Raw genomic sequence first — 17,125 nt, 5'->3', positions numbered from 1 at the left:
TATTTGCTTGCCCACCTCTTTCCTCCTTTCCACTCAGAGTGGATACTTCCTTCTCCTTTTGTTTTCTCTTTCCAATGATTTGTGGTCAGTAATGTTTTCCTCACACTGTGGAACAGGACTTTTCAGACTTTCCCATCATATTCAGGTGTTTGTAGGTCTCTCCCTCTCCATGCACGTTCTGAGATGGCATTCTCTTGTGCATTGTATTTTTCATCATGTGAGTGAAGAAACAGAGTCGCTGCTCTGCCTCTCATTCCCCAGGTTGTGCAGAAAGCTAACCATCCTTACGTGGGCTGATGCCTTTCCCACCAGACACAGGAGAGGCAGGAAGATGAAATTTTTTCCCTCACATGATTTGTGTGCATCGCAGTCAGACACTGCTCTCTGCACAGCAAGATGGTTAGGCTGAGGTTTTGGGGTGAAAGCTATGCTGCCTTCACTTCTTAGTGATGCAGAGCCCTGAGAGCCACCTCACCAAACAGCAGCTCTGCCAACAGTGAGTGCTTCTGCTGAGGGCTCTCCCAACAGAAGAAACCATACCCATCTCTTCAACATCTGCCTAACATCCTATAGCCTAGGCAATTTTGAACTCATGTGTTTATTTTACTGGTAGAATACACCTGCAACTTAAATATTGTATGATAAGCAGATGTTCACTTCTATAAATTGAACTGTGCGCAAAGATTTATAGGCCCCAGAGGTTCGGATTTAGCGAGTGGGAGCCAAGATCACAACTGGACCTTCAGATCCAATAAATCTTGACATTACTGCAGTATTGGGGGAGGGGAGGAAGGCATCGTTATAGACATACAACAATTTTTAAAGTATGCCAGTGATGATCTGCAAAGCAGATGTAAGGCAAGCTGATTTTGATATGTTAAACTGACCCTCCCAGGTAAGAGGTGAAATAAGTCAGGATTTGATTTGGAGTCACATGTGGAATATAGGAGTGGAAATGGTGATAATAAGCCCCTGTTCATATGAGAAGCAGAGGGGAAAAAATCTCTATTAAAAGCAAAAATATTTTGTTTTCATGCTCTAAGAAGGACACTTGATACTAGTGGTGAATTTATTCTAATTAAGGTACTTTAAATGACATATCTGTGCTGTGCTTTTCTCTCACGTAGTGCACTAATAAAAATTACTGGTTTAGTTACAGAAAAACCAAAGTCCTCTATGAGCAGAGTAGGTACCCGCTGCACTCCCAATGGTGTCTCCTAGCTCAGGAGGCAGAATTGGTGCTGGTGGGTGCATTTGGAGGCCTGGCAAAGAGAATAGAGACAGAAGTGATTCAGTTTCTAATGTCCCTTCAGGCCCTGGTTTATTCACTGGAGGTTTAAACACAAGCTGGCAGCAAGGATGGAGGGAGAGGGAGGTGAGGTAGTATGGACAACCTGTGCCAATGTCACTGCAGAAGAAGGAGAAGCTGGAAATGGAGAGAGTTAGGGAGAATAAGAGGCAAGTCCAGGTTACCTTTCATTAACTGACACGCCATGGCAGCCCGGGCTGGGCAGGGAAAGCTGGAGCTGCTGCTGATGAACACAGCGTGTACATGACTGGCTCCTCCCGCATCCCCAAGCCTGTGGGCACCCATCCCGCTCCACACCTGCTGTTTTGCAACTGCCTGCAGCATATTAAAACAAACAAACTCAACCGGCCTATTGAGCAATTCATGGTTACAACAAAAAAAACCCACAGAGAGGTTTTTAATAAGCAATTATAAATTACACTGGTGTTTTGGTGTTTCTGCCTTTCTGTTTAGAGTAACCCATAGTGGCTTACGAGAATTTTCTAACTAGCAATTTTTAGGGACTTCCAAAACTTGTAGTTCAGACAAAACCAAAGCAGGAAAAACCACTACCAGTAAGGAATTCCCCAGTTACTGAATAATGACTAATAAAGACCAATACCCACTCTAGTAGAAGATGGAGGCAGATGCAAACAGGAGCAAAAAAGCATGAAAATGTTGTACAGACTTTTTTCTCACTGGGGTAAATGTGCATAGGAACAATTCCCCCAAACTCATGTGTCTGAAAGCTGAGCTGTCTGAAGCAGAAGCAGCCAGGAAAATGTAGCATTTGTAGGCTTCTGTGGCAACTGAAATGAAAATTTTGGACCCAAAGTGAAGCTATCACTAATTGCCAGATACAATCTTTGCAAATGAGAGTGTTCCCAAATAAGACTGTGAGATACTCCCTGGCTGCCAGCTGTAATACGGATGAATAGTCACATCACTCAAACAGTATGTCAGGCTGAAGCACCAGCTCAAGATTTTCAAAGTGCTTGCACAAGGATGTGCTAGATGTCCATGCACAGGTACATGAATGCCCTCCTGAAGGGAAATCCAGTGTGAAGATCTGGAGTCAGGCAGGGGTGGTTGGGGCCCAGAGCACTACCCTCTCTAGTTCTCATTCTGGCTCAATTTTTCACTCCTGGGCTCATTTTAACTCTCACACTCATGTATGCAAGATATGGACATCTTTTGCTGCAGAGGATGAAGTGAAGCTCACGTACGGGCTTGGAGAAGGCTGCTATAACAATGTGAAGTACAACAAACCTTCTGTCAACCAGTCTTTCATGACCAATGATGTGTTTTCTGCACCCAGCTCTCAAGATACGGGACAGAGGCACAGGGAGCGTTTGCCTGTCCCAGTGCCACCTAGCAGCCCCAGTCAGCACCTCCTTGCAGAGATCCCAGTTACCACATCCCCTCCACTGGAGATTTTTTTCCACTTCACCACAAGTTCCAGGATCATTAAGGGAAGGTATTTCTTGGTGGTTTCTCCACTGCTCCTTGTGAAAGTCCTACACAATCAGGGCAATCGGGAGTGTTTACACTGTCTGGCATTTGTTCCTATATCTGTAAACAATGACTCCAAAATAATTCTGATTTCCACACCAAACAAACACATTGTGGACTCTTTACTTGTAGGGCACAGAATTTCCCTGCCTTGGGAGTTGCAAAAGACAGCTCCGGTATCTGCAACATCTTTTAAGGGAGTCCCTGGTGTCCTTAATGAAAAATTCATTTAGTGTAAATCAAAATTCAGCTTCATTGTCATCCTAATCAGACCAAGCTGCAGGTGAAAGTGAGTTTAGTGGTTACTATTTATTCCCAGGTGACTATTAATCCCATTTCCCATAAGGCGTTAAAAATCAAAGTAATCTCTCATTGGAAGGAAGACATTCCTAACAGTTGTATCCTTCAAAGGCTTCGGCCTTTTCTTTCCCCTTACCGTCTCCCTAGGCAGCCCTCTGGGACACACGGTTACGTGGGATGCCAACTGCTCACTATTCATCATGGCTTTATTCTCCAAGGGCCCATTGACTTTCAATAATTTATCACTTGATGTTTTGTGTGTTGCTGCAGAAATAAATCAGAACTGGGAGCACCAGATGCTCCTGCATCCCATCATACTGCGTTAATTTATTTAGAGGGGTTTTCTCAGCCCAGCAATGGGGTGCAGGAATCTCCTCTGCAAGGAGTAGTGAGGGTGGGGGTTAAGCTCCACTGAGCCAAGCGCAAAGAGTGTTGAGAGAGAGAAACGTCAACGTGGAAGCCCATGAGCTTGGAAACCCTCGCAGGGTGAGCAGGCGGTTGGCCTTCCAAGCAGAGCTAGTGGTGACAGCAGTCCAAGAAAAATACATTTAGTCCTTAAGCGTGTAGCTTTTGTTCTGGGCTCACAGTCTCTTTTTCTTTCTTGGACTAGGTCTCACACCCGGATACGGCAAGTAAATATCAAGCTATAAATCACAAATTCGATGCTTGCTTTTCTTTCCTCAAGGTTGTATAATATAATGAAAAAGATCAAGCAAATGCAAAGCTATTTTACGCTGCACATGCAGAGTGCAAAAGGCCCTGGGTCTCTTCCAATGACCCTGCAAGAATGATAGGCCTCCTGCTAACAAGAAGATCTATTTTTCTGAGGCATCACACAAATCCTCTCACGGATTGAAGAGTTTCTCCTGTTCTTGTTTTCTTTAATGCGCTTGCAATACAGTTAATTTAACATATAATTACCCTTCATTCAAACCTTCTGCACATATATATTATGGTAGTTTCAACAAATATGCCTCTGGCAGAACAGGAAACACAAATTTCCTACGTTCCTTCCCAGAGTCCTGAATGCACATCAACAGCTTTTAGGTACTTATCACCCTTGGTCATTTCTCATCTTCCCTTCAGAGAGGGAAAACTGTGGCTGCTAACACATAATCTTGCCTCTGACGTTACTGCTGGAGCACCAGATTGACCCCACCTGGAAGACAGAAGGGTGCTGGGACTTCTCCTTGGCGTTTGGGGACCTTGTCTTTGAAGTCCAGCCTTGCCAAGGTTGCACACTCAGTTCCAACACTCCCTAATGCAGCAGGGCCTGAAGTCACACCACTGTTACTCTTATAAAATCAGTTTCTAATTACCTGCACAGGGAAGAGCCAAACCAAGAATGCATGATTCTTCCTACCCCTCAAAACATTGTTCAGGGTAATTCCTCTTCTCTAGGACAGAGAGGTAGGCTCCATATGGGGTAGGAGCATTCCCAGTACTGCTGATGCGTTAGCAGCCTCTCTGCTCATCTCTGAGCATGTAAAGGTAAATGGGACTTTAGAGTGTTACCTAAGTTTTTGTGGTGACACGCTTTCTTAACAGCAGCTCCTTTGCCAGGTTTCAAGTCTTTGCCGCACCTCCAGAGGGACTTAACAACCTTTAACAGGAGCTAGCTGGCAGGTGGGTTGCAAGCCCCCATTTCTGTCTCCATTCTCTCTTCCTCAGAAGTTCCCATTTGCATTGACATTTTCCCAAACTTGTAAGATAGGGAAAGATCTCCAATGTGCGTAATTATGGCCTGAAGAGCTGAAGTTTGCTGATATTATGAGAAACTAAAAGCAAGAGCTTGTAATGGGAAGTGTTGGGCAATTCTGTCTTTACTGAAGGCGAAATCCCCTGCTGTGCCTGCACCAAGATTAATTCCAGATTTCCTTAGATTCTATGATATACAAAGGGCCTGTCCTAGCAGCTGCTAAGCACTATCAGGTCTAATGCTCTCTTTCAAATCTCTCAGCCCTACTATCAGGAGCATTATTGTGAGGAGATTTTTCCTGAAATCTTCATGAGACAATATTGGGAAATCCTGATTAGTCAGGAAAACATTGTTTATCCTCCTGGTAAAACATAGCTTCCATTAAACCAGAGTCATTCTCTCCTTGAAGATAAGAAAACGTTAGCAAAATTACTCTAAAATGTAAGATTACTGGTTAAACTTGCAGCAAAATGTAATTTGCATCTTAATTCTGTTTTCTCTCATTTAAAGCCTTCTTCAAATGTCTTATTTGGCACTGAAAACATTTGTCTCAACCTAAAAGTGAACTTTGGAGGGGGGAGTCTGAATAAAACCCCTACAGCTGCTTTTTAATTGTCCAGGAAGAAAAAAAAAAAGCACACTTCCCAGTATAAACACTATCTTGGTTTTATTTGGGGTTTTTTTGTTGCTGTTGTTTTGTTTTGGGGTTTTTTTCAGTTCAAGGAGAACATTCAGTTTATTTAGAGTTAGATTATTTTATTTATCTGTCAGCACAGCACATCTGTATTTCTTGGTGAGACAGAAGAACATAGGAACTGCTCTGCGAGGTCAGACCAGGGATCTGTCCAACCTCGCATCCTGCCCCGACAGTGGCCGGTAGCAGATGCTCAGAACAAAGCACAGAGGAAACAGGACTAGCGCCCAGGGGCCTTTCCCGCTGTCCCCACTGCGCTCCCAGCACTCAGTGGTCACAGGGCTTCCTGAGCCAGAGCTCCAGCTGAAATGCTACATTGATAGTCACCAATGGCCCAGTCATCTCCAAATATGTCTGATCCCCTTTCGAGTCCCTCTACCCTCTCAGCCTTTGCGTCCTGTGGCAAAGATGCAGGCACGCGGCAGCTATGCTGCATGTGAAATTAATACTTGCCCTCTTTTTAAACCTGATAATGTCCTTGGAAGTCTCTTAGTTCTCACATTACAAGAAACACTGAATAAGGCTTTTTCCCCGGAATAGGTCTTTTTTCATAAGCTTCTTCATCACTCATCTCGTGCAAGCTTGGCCATAGCCCTCCCCATTCTTGTTTTAATTCTCGCTGTACCTCTGGCTCTCCTGTATCCATTTTAGGGGGGTTGAAGCCTGGCATGGCTTGGACTTAAAATTCATACGCCAACTTCATTTCCTAGTAATACCTACTATTAATTTGTCTTTTTTTTTTTTTTAACTCCATTTCTGAGTATCAGAACCATGCTTTCAGAGAATTTTCCATCATTATTCCAAACTTCTCCCTAAAAGGCAGCAGCTTGCTGAGAACCAACTGCTGGCTAAGCGGTGGTAATTTTGCTAGTTCCCCTCTGTTTCATTACTTTGCTCTTACCAGCACTGGCTTTCTCCTGATGTTTTCTCTCCCAGTCACACAGAGATCCTGCTGCAACTGTTTACTACTGGCTCTTCTGAAGAGTTCTGCAACACCTGCAAATATGGTCAACTCACTGTTTATCCCCTCTTCCAGATCTTTGATTAATACATTGGAATACAACACCTACATTCTAGACTATAACAACTCTGCGAGAGGACTTGGGCCTTTTTCCCTCTGCATGGGATTTCCCTTTCCAATGTGCCTGGAGCAAAGTCTCAGTTTTTGAAAACTGGGTACGCTTTATCGGTGATGCCTTGCTTAGTCACACACTTACAAGCTTCTGCGAAGACTTTCTGAAGCCTGATTCTCCCCCACAGAAGCAACCTTTCTTTCCTTTCATCATCCACCTCACACACGAAATCCATCCTTCTCTACCAATTCTAATCTGTTTTATTATTTTCAATACCCAGTCTAGAAGGCCAGCACATTTGTTTGAAGTTCTTAGGTTCATATATTCCACATATATTAAATTAACTATAAGTTAATATATGTGGAATAAAAGATTCAAGTGTGAGGTTTTATTGTTAAATAGAAGGACAACTAATATTCCCTGTAGACAAGTTCCATTGCCTGTGCTAGCTTCCCTATTAAAAGCCTAACTTCTTCCACAAACTGGGCTGATGTATGCCCACAAATAAAACATTTGGAAGGTTGTCCATGAAGTGTTCACTTAAGTTTTGCACCCCAAAATGCACTGACAATTTCTTCTCCCATACACTCCATTTTTGTATTCACAATTTTGCTCCTATAGTCTCTTGCATGTTAAACATAATGTAACTTCAGCTATATTGGTACAGTGCTTGATGCTCCAAGCCTGTCGGTGTTTAGGAGGCATTTGGACAATGCTTTTGCTTGATCAGGCAGTTGGACTAGATGATCGTTGTAGGTTCCTTCCAACTGAAATAGTCTATTCTACTGTATTCTAAATCAGAGCTTTCCCTGTGGAATAATTGTGCATAACTATTGATGGTTTAGCATATTTTCCTTCAGCATGGTCATCCCCCAGTTTTACAAACTAAAAATTTACATAGTTCTAAAATGTAGTCATATGTATAACATAGGGTAAAAAAATGCAAATCTATATTTGACTTATCTGTCTTATACACCTGAGTGCATACACGTGTGTGTGTGCAAAAGTGAGCATTAGTACAAACATTAGAGAAGGTAAATGCATAAACAAAGGTACAGGAATTGTGTTTTATTTCAAAATATTAAATAAAACCCAAAGAGGTAGAAGTTACCTATAGCAGTGAAGGCATCAAGTATTTAATCACAAACATAATTACAAATATGAAAGCACTGTCTGTGAAATTAATTCAACCTATCAGGTGCTTTAAAAACAGGCTTCCGCTTACATATTTTGCCTACCCACAGCTTCAGTGGGTATCATCATGGTAAACAAATGCAGATTAATGGAGGGAGCGTGGGTGCTTTCACCTCTCTCTCTCAAAACCAGCAGGAGTACCACACTGTGCATTCCCACATGGTAATACATCAGGGCTGTGCAGCCTTGCCTCCACCCTCAAGTCAGTTCAGGGCTGTGTTTGCCTCTGGGTAATGTTAAATTTAGGGCTTATGTTCCAGGACTACTCATCTTCACTTCGCGGCTCTCTCAGCTGCAGTATATCACTCACAGGCCAATACCCTTAACCCATAGGGGGAGTATCCCATGTGGCATACACTGATTTATAAATGAGAATGATATCTGAATGCGTCACATTTCAGTGAAGAAAAACAAACCTTATGGACTCTTTTAAGGCTGTGATAAATTGGAATGTGCACGGTACAAATATTTATCTTGCACCCTTATTACAAGTATTTCCTTTTCACTGGTTAATTTAATTAAGAGGTGTCCCTTCAGATTGAAACTTTGTAAGATGGATATATTTTTCTCCAAAACATAATTAATTTTGAATGAAGAGGGGAAAATTCATAGCTCCTGAACTTATTAATAATGATCTGAATTAAAATACATTCCTGGCTTCCTTGAACACTTACGTATGTTACGGGATAGCTGGGAGGGGAGGCAAGAGGGATTATTTTTGTTTTCATGAGGAGGACCTGATCCCAGAAACACTGTTGGACATGTATGATGAGGAGTTAGTCACAATGATTTCTTTGGCAAGAGAGAAAGAAGCAGAAACAAAAACAACACTGACCCAACTTTCTGACAAAGGGGGAGATGGGGATAAGAGAGTTGGTATGGAATCATTCTCCTTCCCTCCCAATGCCCAGGATCCCATCTCACTCAAAAAAGACTCCTTGTGGACAGGAGCAGGAGAACTTGCCAATGTTCCGGGAGTGTCTCATGGCCCAGAGGGGGTCACCCTCCTGCATGGTCCCAGGGGCTGTGGGGGCCTCGTGTGTGTCCCCCTTTCTGCAAGGTACAAATCGTCACCCAACGTAGGACACTGGGCCCCCAGAGGAAGGAAAAACCCTCATAAAACCCCATCCTGGCTCAGCTGTCAAGTTCTGGGTGAGAACAGCCTTCCTCTGAAGACTTTACCTGAATTGTAGACCCAAAGACAAAAAGGGAAAGATGAAGACCAGTGGAGAAGGTGCTATATAGGCATAGGGAGGGTCAGGATTTTGCTTTTGGTCTGCTATGCTAATATTGGATGTGCCACTTTATCCCACTTCTCAGGACCCCTTCCCACCTTCTGTCTGATCTAATTCAAGGGCAGTACCTCTGGATCACAAGCTGACTCCTGCTGTGCCTGTGCAATGAGACAACAAGGCTCCATGCATAACTTTGCTGACACACAAGCATTACAGAGAGATGATGACAAAACTGCAACTGTTTTTCCAAAATATCTGTTTGCCTCTGCTCACAGAGCAATTCCAAGAATTGCCCATTAGAATCTTGGTCCCCAATTCAGTCCCTACAGAGGGGTGAGTGATTTTGTGCCTGATTATCTTTTCAAGGGAGAGTTTGGAGATAAAAACGTCTGGGACACACACCGATTTTGAGAGGCCTCTTCTTCCACAAATAGAAGTTTACAACTTCAGTGTTTACAACTTCCACCACTATGCCTGTGGCATGCTGATGAGGGATGATTTTAATGACATTCCAGGTTAAATAATAGAAAAAGGCTTGTCACTTCATCTTTAGGGGAGAATTTCCTGATCAGTTTTGAGTATTTTGTCAATAAATCCTCTCATATTTTCTCTCATTACAGAGCCTACCATAACACTGCCAGCAGACTCATCAGCAAAATAAGAGGCATCGCTGCCAGAAGAAAAGGCTACTCAAACATAAATACAAAGTCTAGGAAAACATCTCAAGCATAGAAACTTGAACTTGAATCATTGCTGCAGATATAATTGAAGGGATCTCTCAACACAATAATCAAATTCATGTTAATGCTGCTTTGCTTCTCAACCCCCTCCAGCACCTGCAGAAATCTCTCTGCTGATCCTAAGGCCCTCGGTGAGATTCAAGCCAGAGCGTTTGATCAATGCCAGCTCTTATTCAGTGACTGGCACCCCTTCATAGCTCACACGTCCCACTTTTAAAAGAACAATTATGGCAATGCTGTGAGTTGAATGACAAAACTCAAAGGAAAATTAACTTGAAGATGTTTCCCTAGCAACTGTGTGCAGCAGTGTTCCCACCAGTCCAACATTACAGCATCACATTTTGAATTAAAAATAATAGAGATTGAAATCTTTACCACTTAAATGGCAAGCGCAGCCTGGCAGAGACACAGCCTTCCTTGGTCACACTGGCCAGTACTCAAATCATAATGCTGGATTTCACCTTATGTGGAAGACCTTTCTGGATAAGGAACAGCAATGGCCATCAACAGAGGTTCAGGAAGCATAGCAACCAGCAAGCTGGCCCTGAAAATAAAAATGCTTAATTTAAGTATTGTTAAAAGAAAATAAGTGCTGATTATTTCTTTCTCCTTCCATTCCTGATCCTTCTCACTCCAACACAAGCGTAATTTTATCATATGCTGTTTAACGAGTCACCATCAGCCATCTGACACACATTAGCTTTCTTGAAACCAAAGCCACGAGTTCCCAGTGGGCAAAGCAAGGCCTACTCACCAAACTGTAATCATCTTTGTGCAGCAAGCCTTTCCCAGTCCTTCTTGGTCATCTTTCCTAGAATTGCCTGATTCTTGGAAACAACATGCCCTGGTGCAACCTATGCTTCCTTTCCTGGCAGACTCAGAGGTCTGTATTTTCTCTCCACTGTATTACCCAGAGTGATGCAAACAGTGGGAGGGCAGAGGTGACAATCCCATTACTATCCTAACAAGGCCACCTATCTTTTGTTTGCATTACCAACATTATTTTAACTGATGTAGCCCAGTCTACTGCATGAGGCCAACTTTTTATGCTGAATCCTACATTATTGTCTTCCAGAAGGACAGTAACCATTTTTCTCAAGGATGCTACCTTGGTTTGAATATTTAGGCACACAGATAAAAGGCTGCTATGACATAATATTGTAAAATCTATTCACACTGGTACATTATCTATTAGTTGTACTCCTGACAAAAATGCAACATTATACCCTATCACCCTGAGAACAATTTCCACTCACTTATGTTGGAAACATCCTGTTCCATAAACTTGGGTTCTGCCTGTTGGACCTGAAAACACTCTGAAAATGCTCCCCAGAGATGGCCAACTGATTGCTTTCCTTAACAGATGCATGCTCAGCATCACTAACATGGATTAAATTAGCAATATTAAATCAAAAACATCATATCTTGCACTGTGATTTACGGTTTACCTCCTGTGGTACAAGAGGTCTTTGGCACACTGAGGCAGAGAGGTTTCAAATGCCATCGACAGGACATTTTTATAAAAAGAATGTAAGGTGGGGGAAGCATTCATCAACATCCACACATTAGTTGTGCAGCTCTTCCTCCTGCTTGTTGGGTGTTAATACTCACTCCATTCATTCTTTCTATTGCTCTACATGTGCCATCAGTAGGAAAAACTCAGCCAGAGGCTTTGCAAGGCAGGGCTAAACAGTCTCAGAGTATCTGAAAGCCTCTGCTGATGAAGCAGAAGGAAGACTATGCAATCACCCTGACCCATGAGAAAGGGGGCGCTGCTTCTTATCCAGGGAAAATGGTAGGTTTGCGCAACTGAACAGAGCAATCCAGGAGAGAAAAGAATGATCAAAAAGCTGAAACCTCAACTGAGTGAGGAGGCACTCCTGCAGTTGCTGGGCCTGCTTTTGGAATACAGACCCCATTGCCTGAGCTACACACAGAGACTTGGGCAACTTGAAAAATCAAGGCAGCGAGGTGAATTTCCTGATGACTGGAAGAAGGGTACTATATCCCCCATTTTCAAGAAGGGGAAAAGGGAACTACAGCCAGTCAGTCTCACCTCTGTGCCTGGCAAAATCTTGGAGCAGCTTCTCCTGGAAAGCATGCTAAGGCACATGAAAAACAACAAGGTGGTTGGTGACAGCCAGCATGGCTTCACTAAGGGGAAATCCTGCCTGACCAATTTGGTGGCCTTCTATGATGGGGCTATGGAACTGATGGAGAGGGGCAGAGCAGTGGACTTTTGCAAAGCATTCGACACTGTCCCACATGACACCCTTGTCTCTAAACTGCAGAGACATCAATTTGATGGATGGACCACTTGGTGGATAAAGAACTGGCTCGATGGCCGCACGCAAAGAGTTGTGGTTAATGGCTCAACGTCCAGTTGGAAAATAGTAACGAGTGGTGTCCCTCAGGGATCGGTGTTGGGACCTGTCTTGTCCAACATCTTTGTCAGTGACATGGACAGTGGGATTGAGCGCACCCTCAGCAAGTTTACCAACAACACTAGACTGTATGGTTCGGTTGATACGCTGGAGGGAAGGGATGCCATCCAGAGGGACCTTGACACGCTTGAGAGGTGGGCCAATGCCAACCTCATGAAGTTCAACCAAGCCAAGTGCACAGTCCTACACCTGGGTCGGGGCAATCCCAGGCACAGCTACAGGTTGGGCAGAGAAGAGATTCAGAGCAGCCCTGTGGAGAAGGACTTGGGGGTGTTGGTTGATGAGAAACTGAACATGGGCCGGCTTCAGTGTGTGCTCGCAGCCCAGAAAGCCAACCGTATCCTGGGCTGCATCAAAAGAAGCGTGACCAGCAGGTTGAAGGAGGTGATCCTGCCCCTCTACTCTGCTCTCGTGAGACCTCACTTGGAGTACTGTGTACAGTTCTGGTGTCCTCAACATAAAAAGGACATGGAGCTGTTGGAGCGAGTCCAGAGGAGGGCCATGAGGATGATGAGGGGGCTGGAGCACCTCCCGTATGAAGACAGGATGAGAAAGTTGGGGCTGTTCAGCCTGGAGAAGAGAAGGCTGCGTGGAGACCTCATAGCAGCCTTCCAGTGTCTGAAGGGGACCTACAAGGATGCTGAAGAGGGACTCTTCATTAGGGACGGTAGTGGTAGGACAAGGGGTAATGGGTTCAAACCTAAACAGGGAAAGTTTAGGTTAGATATAAGGAAGAAGTTCTTTACTGTGAGGGTGGTGAGGCACTGGAATGCGTTGCCCAAGGAAGTTGTGAATGCTCCATCCCTGGCGGTGTTCAAGGCCAGGCTGGACAGAGTCTTGAGTGACATGGTTTAGTGTGAGGTGTCCCTGCCCATGGGAGGGGGGTTGGAACTAGATGATCTTAAGGTCCTTTCCAAACCCAACCATTCTATTATTCTATGAACCCACAACGCCTGCAGTTACCTGCAGACTTCAAATGATGAGTTTCTAACCTGAGAGGACCTGATCCCGCTCCCTCTAAGCGACCAGGAAACTCTCAGGGGGCTTTGGAACATTTCATAACTGCATACAATGGAGTCAAAGCCTGAGAAGTCTGATTTTCTCCTCTATAATTCAAGTAACAGCCCACCCATATAAGATTAAGGTGTACGTTAGGATAATGAAAAGTCTTTAATTCTCCTCTTACACAAGTTTCTTATGAAAATTTCTCAGTTACTCCATCAATCCCCTCTGTTGACACAGGTTAATGGAGATGTAGTAAATCAGGCAGACGATATTACAGACAATTTTCTGTCATGCACTATCTCAGATTCTGTCCTGCTCAGCAACATACTTACACGACCTCAGGAACGATATACCTGGGAACTATTCTTTTTCTCATCCCTGTGCAGTCTTGCTAGTGTTACTTGCAAAACCTCCCTGCTCTGAGGCTGGAGCTGGCACTGGAGTCACCATCTGTCTTTCCTGCCTGCACGGGGTTTTGATCCAGCTTCTTGTCTTGCTAGGAGCCAGAGTATTGTCCTTCTGGCTTCCTGTCCTACAAGGTGCCAGGAGCCAGGACTGCTAATGCTGTGGCCACAGAGGAAGCAGTGTGCCCCTGTCATGAATGGACAATTTAGATTGCTTTAAGCAATCTACTGTCAAAGATATCAGCAAAAGTGGTTTTACTGAAACACGACATTAACAAAGTTCAATGGCAAAGTTCACTTGATTACTGTACTGCACAATCGTTTCAAAAATGATTCAAAACTACCAAGGCAGAGACAAAGTTACCAAGACAAATCAAAGTCACCATAATACAAGGTTATGTGTGATATCAGTCCCTTACCAAAGATCTGCTGACGGCGAAAGGTCTCTGCCTCAAGGAGCAACTTTGAGAGGCATTCCAGCTGAAGGAGAGATCACCACCATGCAGCCAGGCTGCTTAGCAGGGAGAGCTCAAAGGAGGCTCATTTAGGCTGTCATATTTAGAGAATAAAGTCGTGGGCATGTAGTCAAATTACATGTGCTGGAAAAGGTATGCACGAGACTCCTTGTACCCGCAACTTTTGTTGTTCCTTGATAAATAAGGCTTGGAAAACCACCTGATATTCATGTATTAATTGCATGATTAGTGTTCCAAGCTCATATGCATCAATTCTCACTGTGTCACTGCTGCTTTGTGGGTTTTCACAGAACAGAATGGAAATAGAGAAAGTCTTGGCCCTGTTATGGCTTAGGTCTTTAGCTCCTTTGGAAACTGTTCCAAACTACTGTTAGTTTGGTTAAGGGGTCAAGTGCATCCAGCACGGGCCCCCATAGCTGCGTATCTGCAATACTGCATTTTGAGCTGGAATCTGCCATGATCTGTCCCAGTCCTAGGACCTGGCTGCTGCAGCTGAAGCATGTGGACTATCCTGAGAGGAGTTAAGGACTTTGTGTGCAAGGGTAGGAAAGCAGAAAAGCAATTATTCTCTCCCAGAAAGTAAAGCCAAACCTTGTTCCCACAGAAATCAATGGTTAAACTGTTAGGACCTCAGCAGCAACAGTTCGGGTGCTTTGTGATTGTTTGCCTCCTAAAAGGAATTTTGCTTCATTAAGATGCTGAGTCTTTCTAATTCAAATATTTGATTTGCTTTGGGTCTTGGGTTGTCTTCATTATCTAGTTGCCAACAGGGAATCAAAAGGGGCATCTCTGAACCTGCTGTGAGGCTGTGAAGCTTTATGGAGTGTTATGTGTGGGGCAAGAGCAAGTGGACAGTGCCTCTCTGTTTGATGCCATTGTTATGGAAACCTAAAACTTCAGGATGGCTGGTGAAATGCAAATGGTGCAAAGCCCAAGAGAGACTGTATTTGCTCACTACTTACCAGGCTTCTGTAGAACAAAATGTCTGAGTTTCTGCCTTTTGTGAATATGAGCTTTCCTGGGGTCCTAAAGGCCAAATGCCCTCTTAGGTGTAAAGGTCAGGAATCCAGCAGCAGGGAGGTGATGGACAGGAATCCCAACAGCTACTTCAGATGCTTACTCTGGAAACAAACTCTCACACAAAAGTGGTAAAAACAGAAGACAAATGAAAACCGTGTGTGTTGTCCTAGAATGAGTTACCTACTAGGAGAGGGAAGACAAGAGCAGTGGCTCTGTTGGGTACCTCCAGCTTTTTATATCCGATTCAAGCCAGCTAGCGATGATAGAAACTTCCTGCATTTTGATTAACTCAAACAATATGATTCTAACAACAGAGGAAGGAATGTCCTTCAGCAAGCAAAGTGAGTGACCAAATAGAGGTGGTTCATTGCACAATGATTTGCTATGCAGAATGACACCCTACCACACTGGGAAATAAAACTCTTGCAGACAAAGGAAAGGGTGGAAAGGGTTCCATTTTAGTTGCAAATGGCTTAATTAATCACTTCCTTCAACTCCCAAAGGAAAGAGACAGGCTACAAAAGCTCTGCTTGTATTAACCTCCAGGCAAGCAGGCGCTCTTCCCTAAAATTCATTTAGCTGCAAAATGGGGAAAAAATGACAGCAGCAGAGAGGTTCAAAATGGTGAAGTCCAGGCACTTCAGTAATGCTTCTCCTTAATAATAATAGAAAAGTACACTGAAACTCAACAGTAGAGAAGAGATTGTTCCCATTTCTCCAGAAGGGAGAGGCAAAGGCGAGGATACCACCAGCACTTCTACATGCAATCCCTTCATGTAAATGATTTCAAATGGGAGCTCTCGCTCTTGGCCTGGAGACAAAAGCAGAATGCGTCACTGTTGCCAGACCACCTGGGACATTGGGAGGAGAGGAAATTTCCAAATGGGTTTTAAGACAATTCATTTATATTTATCTAGCCAGAATAAATGTTTTTTTTTTCTGAGATAGCATTTCCCTTTGCTCTATCTAGACCACCAAGAAAAGAGGGAGGCACAGAATTTCCATCGCATTAATAGTCCTGGTGTTTATGGTTTTGGCTTTTATGAACTTGTGGGAGCTGTTTATTGAGTCATAAGGTCTACTAATGGGGATATTATCTTTAAATTATGTAAGTACTACAGTATTTGGGTTAGTTAAAGGAAAGGTTTAAAACAGTTACACACTTACAGTTTATCTCAATTACCAACATGATCCCATAATGGGAATTTAATTGCTAATTGCTAGCTTATATTGCAGAAGAACTACATTAACAACACAATATATAGCCTGTATAAACACGTCCAGACAATTCTGTATTACCTCCTTTCACTGCTACCTTCTTGTATGGTGAGGCTTTTTATTACAATGATTTAATTCCTAAATGCCTCAAATTAGGAATTCCTATTTGTCAGGAAAGCATTGCCACCAGTGCTTCATTTGACAGATTTTAAGCAAGCCGCCTGCACACAGTCAAGTAGCTTTGTGCAAAAGGTACAGCCTTATGCATACACTTAAATACTTTGCTAAATTAGATTCTCAGAGACTTCTAACAAGAGAAATCGTAGTTCCACTTACATTAACCCAGGTTTTCTTGTTTGCCTAGCTGGAATGAAACTTGACCAAGACCCACCAGCCAGAAAACAAGTCAATCTCACCGAGGCTAAGCATGGTGTCAACTCTCTGCTCAGCCTAAGCTCTAAAATACCCCATGAAAGGGACCACATGCATGTCCAGCACATACCGTGGACTCATGGTCTCCTCTGCCCAGTCTGCCCAGCTCAACCCAAACTACGCACAGCTGTCTGAAGTTCAGTCCTTCCTACATGTACAATACTTACTGCAGTGTGGTCGCAACCTGCAACAAGGGTGTGGAGCAGCCAAGCAGTTAGTCACCATGCTTGACCTCAGTGCTCCTCTGGCAATGCTGATGGACCCCAAAGGTGGGATCCATCTCACTCAACAGCAATACAAACATCTATGTTTAGCTGGTTGCTTCAAATCCCTTCATAGTCACTGCAGGTGGAGGGGCAGCGTGTGGATAACTGCGTCCTGTAGATATTCC

The sequence above is a fragment of the Strigops habroptila genome, chromosome 2 (assembly GCF_004027225.2).
Source record: "Strigops habroptila isolate Jane chromosome 2, bStrHab1.2.pri, whole genome shotgun sequence".
In the NCBI taxonomy this organism is placed as follows: Eukaryota; Metazoa; Chordata; class Aves; order Psittaciformes; family Psittacidae; genus Strigops; species Strigops habroptila.
This window is presented reverse-complemented; position numbering follows the sequence as displayed.